Here is a 16361-nt window from a genome sequence, read left to right as displayed (position 1 = left end):
CCCTGCCACTCACACATCTGTCAGAAAAAAACCCAGATGCACAGTATGTTCTTCTCTCTGTTTTTAATTTTATTTCAACTTGGAGATGATATGGCTGCTCTGTTTGAAAAATTAAATAATAAACTCCACTGAAGAGGATGAATCTGAGCAAAGAGCCAGGGGTTTGGCTAGCCAAGCCCTGTTCATTTTCCTGACTGCAGTGCCCACTGGGGCAAGAAGGAAGACATCAGGCTTGGATATGACTCTTCTCAGGTCATAGATGCTTGTCCTGTGAGCTGTGCTTATACACTGGTGAGGGTCAGGGCTGAGAATGGCTCAGGACTTCTTTGGAACAGAAGGCAGAAGCTGAGATCTGGGACTGAAATGGCACAAACCCATTTTTCTGTCCTGCATGGCAGAACCATTGCTGGAACTCACCAGAGGATGCTTCTCATTGTAGTGCTAATGCTTCTTCAGGATTACTGGTTGGTGTTGCTGATTTTCTGCTGCTGTATTGATTAATACCAACATTTTTAGATTCTTGTCTTCTTCAGGCAACCTTTGGCCTGGAAAAGGAGAAAAATATATAAAAAGCTAACCGCATAAATCTGCTAGCTATAAAACTGAAGGATGGTGAAATTATTCTGCAACAGCATATCCATGTTCTCATTAAGCACAATTCAGCATTTTAAAGACACGTTAACTGCTGCAGCAAGAGGAAGAAGCTGAAGATCAATATAAAATAAACCACAGCTTCACAAAAGCCAATTTATAATTTCCAAAGTACTTTCCCTCAGCTGTGCAGGAAAGTCATCACTACTACACCAGTGGGACAAAGTTACAGAGAAAGCCTCAGACCACTTTATATGTGGAGTTGCAGAACTCAACCAGTCTGAAAAAAAATCACCCTATTGTAATGACAAAAGCCTGGAGGTAACTTGTCACAGAGAAACTGAGAAAGGGGAATGATCACTGATAATTTCACTTCAAAAGTGATGAGGTCATGGCTGGTAATTAATTATCCAAATCACTCCGAGTATATCTTTACCAAACAAGCTATTTGATCTATTGCAAAACAATCCCTCTGAGAACAACCTTTCTTCCATGGGGATTTTAACTACGCAGTTGATTATTTTCACAGTGGAGCTGAAAGGGGTAGTGAGACCAGGGAGCATCACATCATGGTGCTTCTAGTCCTGGGGCAGCAAACCCACCCACCAAGGTCATGATTCCTCACTCTTGATTTGGATGGGATCCTTTTGGAGGTGATCTCTACAAGTGCATGTGTTGTTTAAACATATCGTCAAATTTGATCAGATTTAAGTGTGCGCTTGGGGACCATCAGGAGCATCTCGAGGAGCATGAGCTTAGAGGTGAAGATCAGCAGGTGTTGTGACCTGGGAGGGCTTTTTAGCTCCAGCAGAGTGTGGCCAGGCAGGACCTGCCACAGATGGGTAATCTGCAGTGTGTGCAGGACACACTGCTCTCCCAGGGATGGGAAAGCTGGGAAGTGCTGTCTTCCCATGCTGCCAATTCCCATCTCTGAGTGTGGTTGAGGGCAGGCAGAGATGCATGATGGGGGCAGACCCTTCAGCCTGCTTTGCAGAGATTTCTCATCTATTCCCAGAGATGCTGAGTGCTGAACCCTGGCTTGGGTGGGCACATCTGAAGGCTTTTTCTCTATAGAATAACACTTTCTGACATGACAAATTTTGGCAGTACCTGACAATTTTACCCCAAAGGAAGCCAGTTCTTAGTACAAGACAATATGCACAGCACAATGCTTTAGCTGGGGCAGGTGTGGAGAAGTGGAGGTTGCCCAGAGCAATTTTAGCTACTTAAGCATTAACTACTAAACATGTATTAATTTAGCAAGATTGTGGCCCAGAATCCTAGGATTACTTCTCCCCAGTGTGGACTTTAATCTTTGAGTACACAGTAAAATGTTTTAAGTACTTGGCTTTCAAATATTAGGAAAGGTTGCACTAGAATCTAGAAATAATCTAATTATAATATAATCTGAAATAATCTAATTATAGCAATATAATATAAAATTAGATTTAATGTAACAGGTTTTGTAAAAATCTAGTAAATTAAGATGGTAGGAAGAGAATGGCTGTCCTGTGAATTTCTTGCCACTTACCACTCCAAATTTTGTATATTCACACAGTACTTCACAGTTTAAGAGAACTTTGTCAAATCAAACCCAGCAGCCGACATTCATCTTCATAATCACTGGGGCCAGAGAAGAGGAAGCAAGCTCTAATTTTACCACAGCTATTCACAGGTGAAGCCTACAGTAATAAAAATGAATACAGCTGGAGTCCCAGTAGTTACACAGAATCTTTAAGGTGGGAAATGAAAAAAGATAACTGGGTTTGCTGAATAAATCAGCACTGCCATCCCTGCTGGGGAATGTGCTTACGTGTGTCGCAGCAGGAGGAGGTCAGCGTCCTGTGCAATTACCCAGGGGAGTGGCGGGGATGCAGCTGGAAATGTGCACTCAGCACATCCTCATCCACAGAAGGATAATACCCAAATGCACTGAAATGACAGGAGGAAAGGTCAATTCTTAACTGGTTTCTGGCACTAAAGCCAGGACTGCAGAGAAGGAAAGCTGCTGTGTTCCCTTAGGTGATTTAAGTTGGTGGACTAACATGAGCATTAATTCCTCCCCAAAGCTGATTTGCTGGGGTGATGTGAGTCCCAGGGTTTGGTTGCTGCCTCAGCTGTGAAGCTCTGGGTGGCAGGCTGCCAGCCAGCCCCCACTAGCACCTTCTGCCAGCTTCGTTGCTGTTACTAATTTTTAAGGTATCACAAAACATTAGAGGTCCTTAAGCATGACATGGAGCTGTGGCTGAGATATTATTCAAAAAAGAAGGTTATTTGAGTGTTCACAGTAAGACTGCAGAGGTATTTGCTAATCCTAATAAACAAATAGGCCTGCAGCTAAGAACCATCTCCAGAAAGCACAGGCAGGGTTGGCTCTCCTACATTGTTCCTCCACTGTTTTTCTTTCCCCCCAGTCATGTACAAATAGGGTATTTTTTTACCCTTTTTCCTCTGTGGGGAAAAAACCTGCATTTTTTTCTTATAACAATTTTTTTAAAGTCAATTTTTTAAAATACTTCTTCTTCTACATGATCCTAGCAGGATCCTCACCATGTACACATTTGTATGAGTGTAAGATAAAGAGGAAAGAAGATAGTAGGCAAACATGTTACAGAGATATTAAGTGGCATGGGACTAGAAATGCCACAGGATCATTTAAGGATAATTTAAAATCTCTTTGGCCAAGTCACTGTCTTGCTGCCTGTCTTGGAAAAGCCACTGTGCATCTTATTAAAAGCTGTAGTGTCTGAAAATCCTGCAGCCACTAAAAATGAGGGAAGAGTGAGACAGCAAATAGGTGAAAGTTCAACTTTCAGAACCTGAGAGCTTTTTAAATCACTGAAGAGCATAAAGTTTAACAATTTGTATTTTGAACAGTGTCAGAACTGACAAAGCACATTAAGTGCTGGCAGAGTAAGATCTGACCTCAATAGTGGAGATGTGCATTACTTCCCAAGGATAATTCTTAGGCAGGTGAAAATAAATATCTCTGATTACAAAATGGGGAATGTGTGTGATGCCAGGGCCAGGGTACTGATGTGAGCCTGAGGCTGCTGATGCCCTTGGGGCAGCTGAGCCTCCAGGCAAGGACGTCCTGTGGGCCAGGGCTTGGCATAAAGGTGCTTTGTGTGTGATCAGTTTGAACTCTGGCTTTTAATCAGGCTCTGGAATGGTCCCCAGAGGATCTTGGTACAATGAAAGACAAAAGAAAATATAAGACTATCTAGAAGAGCCAGCTCATTCTAAAATTCACAAGTTTTGGAGAGGAGCAGTTGCTGTACTCCCAAGCACAGGAGAAGAATTTGTTCCTTGCCTATGTCCATGGCTGGGAAAAGTCCTGTGAAACTCCTTTTAAACAGAAACTTTTGGCCAATAGTGGTAGTCTTCCTCTTACCAGAAAAGTTATTATTTTTCCTGCCATTTGACAGCATCATTAGAAGCTCATCCTTTTCCTTAACCTTCATGTCAGCTGTTACTGAGTACAAAGCAGGTTTGACCATTTGTATGTTCCCCCTATTGAATGCCCTTTTCATATTTAATTACACAGTAACTCTCCCAGGGTGGAAAGTCTGACGAATAATGGTGTATTCTGATGCAAACGTTCTTTTGAAGAGGGTAAACCAAGAGAGCAGGCACAAGGGACGGTGCAACCTTCACCCACGCCCCTTCAGCGGGGTCATTTCTCTGAGGTTTGTGGCTAAAGGGACTGGCAGGACACTGCTTTTCAAGGCAGTTTCCCAGGTTGCTCACAATGGAAGTCCTCAAGTAACCCTAGAAAAAGATGAGGCTATTACATGACTATTTCTTGTGATTTATCATGTAGTGTAGAGTACTGTGGGGCCAGAGGGAAGTGCTGCATGGAACACGGGGAGAGGTGCGTGTTCCTGAACTATCAGCAGGGCAGGTTTCCTGCTCTGCCACAAGATAACATGAAAGTGCTTTAGTCTGGCAAACGACACTGCTCTCAGCAAGAAATGCAAAAAAAATAACGACTTTTTCCTTTATCAAAGTGGAAAGCTTTGCTGCTGGAGCTGTGCTGCCTGGTTTTGGGTACCCACCCACCTCAGCATGCCTGGGGCCCCTCAACCCTGGCATCTCACACCACTCCAGCCAGCACTTCAGCAAAAGAGATATTCCCCCTCAGGGAAACTGCAACACTGGCAAAAGCCAGGGAACAAGAACCGAAGGCAAACAAATGGGATTTCAGAGTGGTTTTTTTCCCTTTAAGTAAGGGTCACTGGAGTGGCTGAGCGCCCTCCCACCAGCTTTCAGAGCAGCTGGTCCAGGACCCTCCTCCACCACCCTCAGCAGGGCTTCACCCCTGCTCACTTCCACCGTCCTGCCGCAATGGTGCTGGTTTCAATTTTTTCTCTTGGCAGCCTTTCATGAAATTTTATTATTTATAGTCCTGTGTCCATTCACATCATCATTACTCTCTAACAATAAACTTAATAATGCCTTTGCAAGCCTTTGTTATTTGCTGAATGCTGTGGGGTGCTGTGTTTCGGAGCTATCACGCACTTTACAGAGCCTATGATTTGTCTCTTGGGTATGTTATCTTGCTATTAGCTGTAAATAGGGATCTAGATAATGTTTTACATCTGTACCATTAAGAAGCAACAAATTAGACTCTTCCCTAGCCACTTCTGCTAGCTCACTAATCTTTGTTAACTTCATGGAAAAATGGGGGAAAAAATAATAGCTGTTTGTAAAGATGCTGACAAAACTCTGCAATTCGTATGCTTGAGACTATAACAAGTGAGATTTTTAAAATCAGATCTGGTTGAAATTCAATACTCCTTTTCCTGGAAAAGCCACAGATTGTTGCTATTTGTTTTCACAACAAAATGAAAAGGAAGCCTAAAGTGTGAAATTTCCTTTACAAAATTAGATAAATATTAATCTCAAATCCACAATTTAGAACATTTTGTTTCAATGAAATGCAAAATAAAACAGCTCAGAACAAAAATCCACTTAGAAAAGAAAAAGACAAAAATATTCCTTCTTAGTGCAACAGAAGCATTTCTTCTCAATGTATTTGCAAAATAAAATAAGGAGCTTCTAGATGTTCTCTGGGAAGTTGTTTTTGAAGGCCAGCCAGACAGCAGCTTTCAGGATGCAGATAACTGAGCAAAACATGCTGAAGTTGTCCATCCCCAGTGCTGGTGAGGTTTTAATCAACTCCTTCAAGGTAGGGGAACAACTGCTTTTTAAAGGTTTCTTTCTACATTGAAAAAGAATTAGCCTTTTGGGGTTTTGAACGTAGTGGTTCAGTAGCTGAAGTTTTGTAGCTTAAAGAGCAGTTTAGTTTTGGACAAAGGGGCTTTCCAGATGGACAGCCTGAGCTGGACAGTGTGCTGAGGTGGTAGGACAGACAAACTGCTTGGGTCCCTGCTGGCCCCTCCCCTCCTGCCTGCTTTGCCCGGGCTCTCTTTAAAGGGTGCATCCCACTCAGTACAACATTTCCAAAAGTGATGTGTTCAGAGGTTTGAGGTCTTGGCTGAACACTCTGAAACAGGCTTAAGCACCTTGGACAGTGTTTAGACACCCAAAGGGTCAACATTACATCATTGCCTGGACACCAGGAAACACCTCACAGGCAGTTTTTTGCCTTTTTCTTACACACTTGATTTTTCATCTTGAGTTTTTCCTTCCTGGGAGCACTGTCAGTACCTGACACTAATGGAATTCACTGCCAACCCAAATGCACAAAGAGACCATTGGAGTGCACAAGATATGCTGTCTCTTCACCAAACTCGTGTTTTTCCTCCTCTTAAAATATTAACCAGCCTGATGAGCCAGCCTATCTGCTTACAGAAATCAGAGTGATTTTTTTTGTTGGAAACCATCACCAGGATGGAGAGCAGACCTGTCCACAGCTGAGCAGATAATGATGCCTGTGAATTTGCGGGCGGTGTTTGGAGTAAAGGGAAATCCTTTTATCACAGGATCAGTGAAGTAATATGAGCAGGGCTGTGATTGCCTGATGAAGCTTTAGTGCACTTTCACAAGATCAAAGTAGCACAGGGGAAGCATGGTGTTTGGGAGCGATGTAGCTGCTGATGGGCACCACAGGATGAAAAACTGCAAACCACTGTTCTGATATCTCATGTGAAGGTGTATGGGGTTCAGCACAGCTTAGCAGCACCTCACAGTGGTAGGCACTGTCCTGCAGTAATGCATGCGGCAGCCAGATCACAAAAAATGTCATCTGGTGATGTGTAGGATGACAACCACTGTAACAATGACTGATGGAAGCAAATCAAAGTTTTATGGAATATTAATGGCTTTATTAGCTTCTCCCTTTCTACCTTGAAGTGATCTCCTGACACACTGGGCTAGTTTTGCAGTGTTGGTTTCAGTCCCTTCCAGTTCTCGCTGCTGGATTTCACATGTTCTTCTCTCTGTGTCTCCACAGCTGGGCAGTGATCCTGGGCTCAGGGTACAACATCCCAGGCACCTGGTGAAGGTAACTAGCTGCTTCTCACTGAATAATACTTGCTAAGGGAGACTCAGCCCCTGTTATTTAAATTCTCAATCTTCATTTTTCTCTGGGGTGATGGGCAATTTTTGCTGCTTAGTTTTCAGTTCATAAAAGCCAGCAGTCAGAGGAGTTATCTGTGATCTGACTCTCTTCATGTGCTCAGAAATGTTTCTAGGAGAAGCAAGGTAATGTGGTGTTACATATCTAACAGCATTGAGAAAAAGAAATTTTTCTTATTTTTCTTCACAGAAATATGGGCTCATATAGATCCACAAGGTGAGTTACTGCACAGTAAGAGACTTGTAGAACCAGGTTTGCAAATGTGGAAACAGAAACCGTAATTTTTAGATCCTAGAGGAACTCAAGCCCAGCTCTGGATGTCAGCCAATAATTGCTGAATGTGTAAGAGCAGGAGGGACTGGGCAAATGCTTCCTTTATTTTAATACATCCAAACAGCCTTCTTCAAAGGGATGCTGTAGAATACTCCTGAGGGAAACAGGACAGCTACATGAATAACTTGAGGGTCAGGTCCTCAATATACCGTTAATTTGAATATACCACTGTCCTGTTATATTCAAATTAAGGGACATGAATTCTTTCTGTCCTTTATCTCTTAGTGCCACTTTTACTCTTCACTCCACCTGGTAAGGAATTAAAACATCCCTGGAACATCAGAGGAGCAAGTAAAACCACAGCAAAGGTCAAGGCATCAGCTGGAGGCTGAACTGTGCTGGGTTCTAATGGAGGTGCTGGGGCTGCCTCAGCCTCAGTGGCCTGTGAAGAGAGGCAAGCTATCCCAGATTTTACTGCTCCCCACCAGCCTCTACCCCCCAGTCCCTGGCAGGGACTGCTTGGCAAAGCCAAAACAGCAGGAGCTACCCCAGGGAAACAGGTATTTCCAGGTCCTGCAGGGGTCCCTTGCAGAAGGCATCTGCTGTCCTCTGTGTCAGGCAGGAAAAGATCCTTTTTTAAACTTACACCTAAACGTCACCAGTTCTATTCTCCAAATCAGTAGTTTCACACTCCTGCACATCCAGGAGTGGTGAAATAGGAAGGGATGGAGCTGTTCCCTGGTGTAGTCCTCAAGGGGTTCACAGGTGCACCCAGGCAGTTAGACAGTGTTACTAGGGAAACTAATGAACACTAAAGAGGATTTCAAGCAAACCAGCCATATAACATGAGGGTAGTGATGACACTGAGTGGGTGCAGTAGGGCTGATTTGGAATGGCCCCAGGGGGAGGTGTAGAAAGATGAGTGGGTCAAGCCCTGCTGTACTTCCTGCAATCATCCCTTACTCTTCAAGTGAAAAAGCCCAGGAAAGGGAAGCAAAGACTAACCTAAGCTCACCACTGAGGGGCTTGCCTTTACTGGGCAGCACACACTGCCAGGGCCATGCCCAGACTCTGCACTGACATCCTGGCTGCAAACTTCTCAGGCTGCACCGTCCAAGCAGCTCCTCCCAAGGGCTGAGCTGGCTGGTGTGGAAGGGGCACAGTGGCAGGCACCTGCTGGGAACAGTATTAGATAACTTCCCCAGGTTTGGGGGTTCTGCTGCACCAAACTCTGAAATCTCAGCCGGTGGTTCCTCATGGGGCTGCTCTTTGTGGCACCAGGGACAGTGGGGTGCTGTGGAGAAGCTGAGAAGCTGAAGGCTTTGTTCCACTGCAGGCACAGATTTACTGGGGAGGACAATGAGGCTGCAGCCATCAAGCACACTGCCAGCAATGGCAAGGGAATGGAGCAGTGCTTGAGGGCTCCCTGGGGTGGAAAGGCACCCTGCAGTGGAGGTCAGCTGGTTCTCTGTGCTTGGTATCACGACAAGTGTTTGCTGGCATTGAAGTCTCATTGTAAGATAATTCACATTACTATTTGGAAAGAGTAAGCTTGAGCAAAAGACAAGGTGTTGTGTGTGTAGTCTACTAACGAACCTACAGTCAGAATGTCAACTGGTCAGGACGAGGTGCTCAGGCACTGCAGAGCCTGCACAAGCAAAGGCAGCATTCCCTTCTTGCTCTGTGGCCTGGCACAGGTGTCAAACACTGCTGGAAGTGCCTACACCAGAGGAATTGTGGATTACTCACAGCAACAGGTGCTTTCTAGTTCTTTGTAGTCTTTCACCCATGACTCTTACAGTTGGACTCGATGATCTTAAAGGCTCTTTCCAAGCTAAATGTTCCTCTGATTCACTAGTTGTGCTAAGCATGAGCTGAGAGACAGAAAATTGTTTCTACATTTCCACATGTTAGAAAAACTGAATCTGAAATATTTATGATGGTGATATCAGCTTCTTCCTCATGCCTTGGGCAGCCCAGAGAGGGTGTGCAGTCTCCATCCCTGAGTAGGTTCAAAACTTGAGTGGATGCTGCTCTGAGCAGTCTGGTCTGGGTGACTTGCTTGAACAGGGGGCTGAGACAAGGTGACCTCCAAAGATGCCTTTCCAAGTCACACAGCCTGCAATATTACAAATCATGAACTTTTTGAACCTTTTGCATTCTTTCTGTTTCTGAAGGCCATTCATATTGCCTTTGAATGAAAATGGAATGGTGTATAGATAGATCCCCCTTTCTTGACAGGCCTCCAGCCAGTGCCAGCTCTGAGGGCTGCTGTGGCATCACTCCCTTGACACAGTTGCCAAGGACACCAGAAGGCTTTGAACCCCAGGGCCTGAGCAGCAAAATGAAAGATTGATGAGAAACCTCAACGTGAGACAGAATAGAAATGAGGATTTAAAAGAAAAATCAACCAAACAAAACCTCCACCAAAATCTCTTCAGCCCCTACTCTCCCTGCTTGGTCCTTCCAAGGCTCTGCTCACTCTGTAGTGGCTTTGCTGGTTTTCCACAACCTCCTGGGCTCCCGAGTGATGGCCATATCCCCCAGATGTGGACTATCCTCCCCTTGATGGGATGGGATGGGATCAGCTTGACAAAAACTTTTCTGCTGAGGACAGGACCGTCTGCAGATAAATCCCGGTTTTTGGAAGTGGGCAAAACTGGAGCTGTATTCCTGTCTGGCAGTGTCTGCCTTTGCACATGGACTACAGGGAAGCTGTTCCCATTAATTATTTTTCTGTCTCTCACCCACAGCTTGCAGGCATGTTTGTGGGCAGGTGCTGCAGGAGGGTGCTTGTGTCAGGAGACCCTACAAAAACAGGAGAAGGGGCGAAGGAGACCTGCCTTCTGTAGCAGCATTAGCTGCAAAAATCAGGCTATCCTGTCTAAGGGTTTATCTGATTTAAAAAGAAAACAAAAGTCTTAAGAAAATAGATGCATTAAAGGCTAAAATATTGACAGTAGGGAAGATTGAGCTTCAGTCCTTCAAAGGAAAGAAATGCAACAATTTGGCTCGGCCTTGTTTTAATACTGTTTTAAATCACCTACTTGGAAAATAAATTAACGTATTGCAATTTCCCCACAGTGTGGGGCACTGCTGAAAAAATTCTTTGCTGAAGGAAAGAATGTCATTAATGTGTAGAGAGAAAACAGTTTGATTGATTTTTTTCTAGAGCCTGTTTTAACATGTCTAAATTACAATGTTTTCTGGTCGTTTCTGTCATTTCTTAGATTACAACCATCAACTGACATTTTTAATCATTGATTTTTCACCTAAGCTGCCTGCTTATAAAGACCCTGCTTTTAACAGGAATTTGCTTTGAATAATATGGAGCTTTAGCCTGTTTTCATCAAATTACATATCAGATTTTTTCTTGGAATCATTACATGAGGGAATTCCTCTGTTGTAGCACCTCTCTCAGACAAATCCCTTTGCGGCTGAATAAAAGAGAGATAATCTTTTTGCTACTCCAGGATACTTCCTCAGGGATTCAGGAGCTACATAAAATTACAAGCTCCTCCAACTGCAAGGTCTTGGTTGGCCTTTCCTACTGTTGTTGGGCTCTTTTTCAGCTGGAGTGAAGGGGATGAGAATCATCCTCAGCCACACAGTAAACGGCGCATGTGAAACTCTTGCTTGTGCTGTGTCTGGCAAACTTGGGCTACTCCTGTTATGGTGAGGTGCTGGGAGGCTACACAGAGCTGTGACCATAGCCTGGGGACCTGGTGGTGTTCAGTGCTTGGAGCTACATGTGCTGATGAAACCTGAGTGCGCATTTGAAAATCCTGGAATGGAAAATATCATTCAATTCTGACAGTAAAAATGAGGCAAAAGGAAGGTTGTTCCCTTTTAGAAAACAATTTCTGTTCTTCATTTATGAGCTTATCCCTGACTTGCCATTTGAATTTTTAATGAATTAATTGTGCTGTGTATATTGTTGAAGACTTCTGAAAATGTCAGTGAAATTAGATTATGATTAGAACAGAACATAAAGGCTAATTTAATTTAAAGTCGTATCATCTTCCAACTGAAGTCCTGTGTCCAGGCTATATCCTGTTACTACTCATGGCTTATACTGTCAAGGTGCCTTGGAGCCCAAATTCTCACTGTGTGAAGGACTTTGGGAACAGGGTCTTCTTTCCCCCTCTCTTCCTCAAGGACCTGAGTTTTCTTTTGCCTATGCATGATTTATGAGCAGGACGGACATCACATCATCTGGAGGTAGGATTAGTCCAGTGAGGAAAGAGCTGCAGGGATGTATCCCACAACTCATAGGCCAAAGAGGCTGAAAGACCTGGGGGTTTTCAACCTGGAGAAGAAAAATCTCTGGGGACATTGTAGAGCACCTTCCAGCATCTGTGGGGGTCATCTATAAGAATGCTGGAGAGGGATTTTTACAAGGGTGTGTAGTATAGGAGTGTGGCTTTAAACTCAAAAGAACTAAGTTTAGATTGGGTATCAAGAAGAAATCCTTCACTGTGAGGCTGGTGAGTCACTGGAACAGGCTGCCCAGAGAAGCTGTAGGTGCTCCATTCCTTGAAATGTCCAAATCATGCTGGACTGGGGCTGAGAAACCTGGTCAGGTGGAAGGTTCCCTGCCCATGGCAAGAGTGTTGGAACTAATCTTTAAGGTCCCCTACCAAACCAAACTATTCAGTGAGTGTATGATGAATGACCAAAGCCTGCTCCTGGCATGTCTCCTGGGCAGCTCTAGTGCAAGTTGCCTGGGGTGTCCCCTTCCCAGGAGCAATGGAGCACATCAGCTTGGGCAGCATGCTAGAGCGAGCCACCTCCACTTATCTGCACAGCACCCTTCAGCCATGTGGTGACATTTGCACCTGCATCTATCACTCAGTAACAGCAAATACTGCATTTGTTTTGCTGCAGCACTCTCGTCCATGAATGCCTTGGCATTTATATTCCATCAAGAGACATAACATTGTATCAGGATTTTATTCTTGTGGCATTATCTAACTACAGTAAATTCACGAATACAAGCTGCACTGAGTATAAGCCGCATCTCTGGGTGTTGGCAAATATTTCGGTTTTTGTCCATAGATAAGCCGCACACGAATATAAGCCGCTCTGTCGTTCGCAGCGAGGACCCGCATGCAATTAGTAACAGAACCGCGGGAGGGCGGGGTTTACTGGCTGAGCTAAGGCTGCGCAGGCTCGGCCCGCTAGGGGCCGCTGACGGGGCCAGGTGCTCCAGCCCGGTGCTGCCGCTCAGGGCCGGCCGCCGCTGCCACTGGGCTCGGTCACCCCGGGTCGGCGCTGCCCCGTGGTGGCAGGCAGGGACGGAGCTTCCCCCGCTCCTACGGCAGCGGCGGCGGGCGGGGACGGAGCTTTCCCGCCCCCGTGGCACCAGCGGCGGGCGCGGACAAAGCACCCCGCCTCCTCCCCGAGCCGCGGCAATGGCGGCACCCCCCCCCTCCTCCCCTGGGCTGCAGCAGAGGAGGAAAGAAGGAGCTCTCCCGCCTCTCTCCCCGCCCCCCGTGCTGCCTGCAGGGAGCCAGGGCAACACGGTAACACTGTAACAATTGCGAAATGCCGGCTTTTACTGGCCGGTGCTTGGCTCGGCACTCTGGCTGGCACGTCTGGGGCTGTAAATGTCAGAAAATTATTAATATATTAGCCGCACCCGACTATTAGCCGCACTTCCGGGTTTCCACCAAAATTTTTGTCAAATTGCTGCGGCTTGTATTCGTGAAATTACTGTAATTAAAGCTGTCACTACCTGGCTGAAGCAGGTAGGAAAGTAATAAAGTTGCTTGAATTTCTGATGCTGTTGCAATGAAGGAGGCAGCTGATGCCATGGGGATGGGCATGTCCCTGCAGTCTGCCTCGAGCCCTGCACAATGCCTTGGCGTGCAGCAAAGTGCTTCACTGCATGTTCAGAGCAAAGCTGTGTCCTCAGCTCTGGCTGGCACCAAGGCTGTGTCCAGAAGCTCCAGCACTGGAATGGGCACTATTCCTGAGCACATATGCATCTCTTTCATGGAACAGCAACTATAAATCAAAAGAATTGTGCTTTTTGGCAACCTAGGAAAGACCAGGCTTAAATCATCCTAAGCAGCATGAGAAGCACTTGCCATACAGATGAATGCAGGCAGTATCCATGAGTACACAAGCTTTTTTGCTGGTTTTTTTTTTCCTTGCCCTATCTCCGTTTTCTGGAGTGCAGCCTGGGCAGGCAGTGGGGCAATCAGTGAGGCAGCTCTGTGGTGATGCCCTAGGCTCTTGTGTGATTCAACTGTCTCAGCACCTTCTAATTGTCATCTGGAGCCATTTGCTCACCTCCAGCTTCTGCCAGGAACTTTAAGCTGTGTCCTCTCTTGTAGCCTCCCTGAGATGTACCATGACTGGGCCAAAGGCCCAAAAGGCCATGTTCAGGGTGTAAACCCTGGTTTGCCATCAAAGAGCCATAGTATTCCATTAGCATGTTTTTGCTCATGGATGAAAATGTAACAGTTTGGGAAAAATTAACTACAGATGAGGAAGAGAAGTAATCTCCTACAGCTTTTACAAGCTTTATCAGACTGCAAGGCAGATATTTTTCTTCCTCTATGCAAATGGAAGCAGTTTCTCTAGCATTTATAAAAGAAACATTTTCCTGGCTTTGGCTGGGATAATTTCTTCTTTGTAGTTGGTACAGTGCTGTGCTTTGGATTCAGTATGAGAATCATGTTGGAGGCACAAGGGTGTTTTGATTGTTGCTAATTAATGCTTACCCTGTGTCAAGGACATTTCAGTGTCCTGTGCTCTGCAGCGATCAGATACACAAAGGCTGGGAGAGCACGGCCCAAACTGGCCAAAGGGATATTCCATACACAGACTGACTTGTCCAGCACATAAATACTGGGAATTACCTGAAAAGAGGTCAATCAGGTACTGGGGACAGAGTTTGGCACCAGTCAACAGGTGGTGAGCAATTTATGGTTTTCACTTGTTTTCTTCTTGAGTTTTATCTCATTTTATTATTATTGCTATACTTTGCTCCTTTTCAGTAATCTCAGTTTACAAGTCTTGCCTTTGATTCTCCTTCCGATTCCAGCAGGGAGGGGCTGGGGTGTGGAGGGTGAGCAAGTGGCAGTGTGGGTGCTCAGCAGCCAGGTGGGCTTAACCCACGACAGGGTTTCACACAGACACGTATTGTCTATCTGTATGTATCTGTGTGATACATTTCTTGGACACACAGACTCACCATGATTTAGGCACAGAGAGATAGAGAGGGTAGAGGGTTCAGCTGATTAATCCTTCTTGCTGGAGTAGGTTTTTGTTAGTGATGTGCCCATCACCTCTGCAGGGCTCTAATGTGAACAAGGAGACAAAAAGCCTTCAGGGTGCCTTTCCAGGGTTTCTCTTCCCAGGCGTTGGTGAGCAGTGCCATGTCCCAGGCACAGCTTCATGTCCAGTTAGTTCAGCCACTGGCTTCCTGGAGGAGATTGTAATTTAAATCAGATTTTTTTTTTCCTGCTGTTCTTTCTCTGAAATTGAGTGTTTGGCATTTGGACTGCTTCTGGTTTATTGACAGGCCCCTTCCCCAGTGTGGGCTCAGATTTCCCAGTTAATTTTTAGCTGCCATACAACTTCTGACACATCAAAGTTAAAACATAACTGTCTTAAAATCACAAATAGGCTAAAACAAAAAATTTGGGGGTTGTTTTTATTTCCAAAAAAGACTGAGGAGAGACTCGACATAAAGCCAAGTGGGTCTAACAGTCTATGTCAGTGGAAAACAAATTCACTACTAACCTCTGGGACAGTGCTCCTTGGCACAGCCAGTACTGTCCCTCCTGCCACACTCATGCACACAGTGCTTGCACCACAGCTGCAGGTGCCTCTTGAGATCCACCCTGGCAAAGACCAGAAGATGTGCAAGGAGCTGCTCCAGCTGGAGGCTGGCTGGATGCTGGACAGGTTTCATATGGTGGAGTGTAAAGTGAATTACCCTTATCTTTAGCAGAAGACTTGTTCATTTCTGTGTCTCATGGGGAAACATGTATTTGGGAAATTAATGATTGTGATGCCTGGAAAGGCTGACCTGGAACAAAGACTAGGCAGAGCAAAAGGAATAAAATAGGTATTTAAAGGTATACTTTGGACAGTGCAACAGCCTGGCCAGGGCTACACCCAAATCAAATCCAAGATGGATCCTGGTCAGGAGTCTTTACACCTTTGTAATTTTGGTTCATCTACATATTGGGGTCAATTGTCCAACCACAGCCACAGGCTATGGAGTCTCAGCCCCCTGGTTTGCCCCCTTCCCTTAGCTATTGTTTCTGCTTTTTGGCTACTGGTAGTCCTTGATTCCCTAGCTAGAAAGGGATTATTTTGTCTAACTGCTTTGTGAAATGACCTTAATAACACCTAATATGAGGTTTCAGAATTACATACTAAGCAGCAGAGATTCTGAAAAATATAAAAGCTAAAACCCAAGGCATCAATTGTCTCCAGCTAAAACCTCTAAGGCACCTTCCAATTGTTTTACTGCTGAAGTCCCCTGACTTTGTAGTCTCTCTATTCTCTCTTGTTAGCAGAACTGGTAATTGTATTTAAAAACAATTACAACATTTCCTCTGATGAGCTTAGCTCCTTTAGCCAGGTCGAACAAAGGTCAGAAGAGATATAATATCTCTTAATAAATATGCTTGCTGGTAAATGCTGAGGAGAGGAAAAAAGCCTTTTGCGCTGAAACATATTATTAGCTCAGGATCAAATGACTATGTGTTGGTTATGAGTAAATTTATACTTTCATATAGAAGACAGTTTCTGGGTATCTGAAGAGGCAAGATGTGAAGAGCTTGTTTGCTCACAGAAGTGGAGGGCTTGGGCTTGTTTTAAGATGGAGCCTCACGGCCCATGTGAGGGGCAGAACAGGTGAAGGGAAGAACTTTCAGGGAAATGGATGAGGTTTGTGCCTCTGCTGACACAGTTTTTGTACTGTCATTGC

This window comes from Catharus ustulatus, chromosome Z, assembly GCF_009819885.2.
Source record: "Catharus ustulatus isolate bCatUst1 chromosome Z, bCatUst1.pri.v2, whole genome shotgun sequence".
NCBI classification, from domain to species: Eukaryota; Metazoa; Chordata; class Aves; order Passeriformes; family Turdidae; genus Catharus; species Catharus ustulatus.
This window is presented reverse-complemented; position numbering follows the sequence as displayed.